Source organism: Pygoscelis adeliae, unplaced genomic scaffold (assembly GCF_000699105.1).
Source record: "Pygoscelis adeliae isolate BGI_AS28 unplaced genomic scaffold, ASM69910v1 Scaffold331, whole genome shotgun sequence".
NCBI classification, from domain to species: Eukaryota; Metazoa; Chordata; class Aves; order Sphenisciformes; family Spheniscidae; genus Pygoscelis; species Pygoscelis adeliae.
In genome coordinates, this window is record NW_008824037.1 from 524242 (window position 1) to 524651 (window position 410).

Below are 410 nucleotides of genomic sequence, written 5' to 3' on the forward strand. Positions count from 1 at the left end.
GGCTACGCTGGAGCACTGTGACCGAAGCCTGGCAGCATCACCCGGCCCTTCCCAAGCAAGGACAGAGGGGAGGCTGCAGTGGGTACCTCGGAGGAGAAACAAGAGACATTTATTTCCGACTCCAGTTCTAGAGCTAGAAAGTACCTGACCTGAGGGGACCGACTCGCCCCTGCGAGCACGAGGATTGTTCCAGTCTTCCAGTTCCCAGTAGTAGCATGAAGAGGTCCCAGTACAAAACCGATTCACCCCACACCTGAAAAGTGCAGGAGTGGCACTCGCGGTGCTGATCCTGACTGCTCCCAGACACAGGAGCACCCGGACACCTGGTGCAGCGTGCTCAGCCCCTCCCAGCCACGCAGTGACCCCGGGACAGCACCCAGCCAGCCGGCCCGGGCAACCCAGCTTGACCT

General features: G+C 60.7%; 1 protein-coding gene across 1 annotated transcript in view; it reads right to left on the reverse strand.

The window, feature by feature from the left end:
- LOC103924848 (scavenger receptor class F member 1-like) overlaps window positions 1-410 on the reverse strand; it is a gene marked incomplete at its 5' end in the record, with an annotated part of 10160 nt that overhangs the window by 5955 nt on the left and 3795 nt on the right.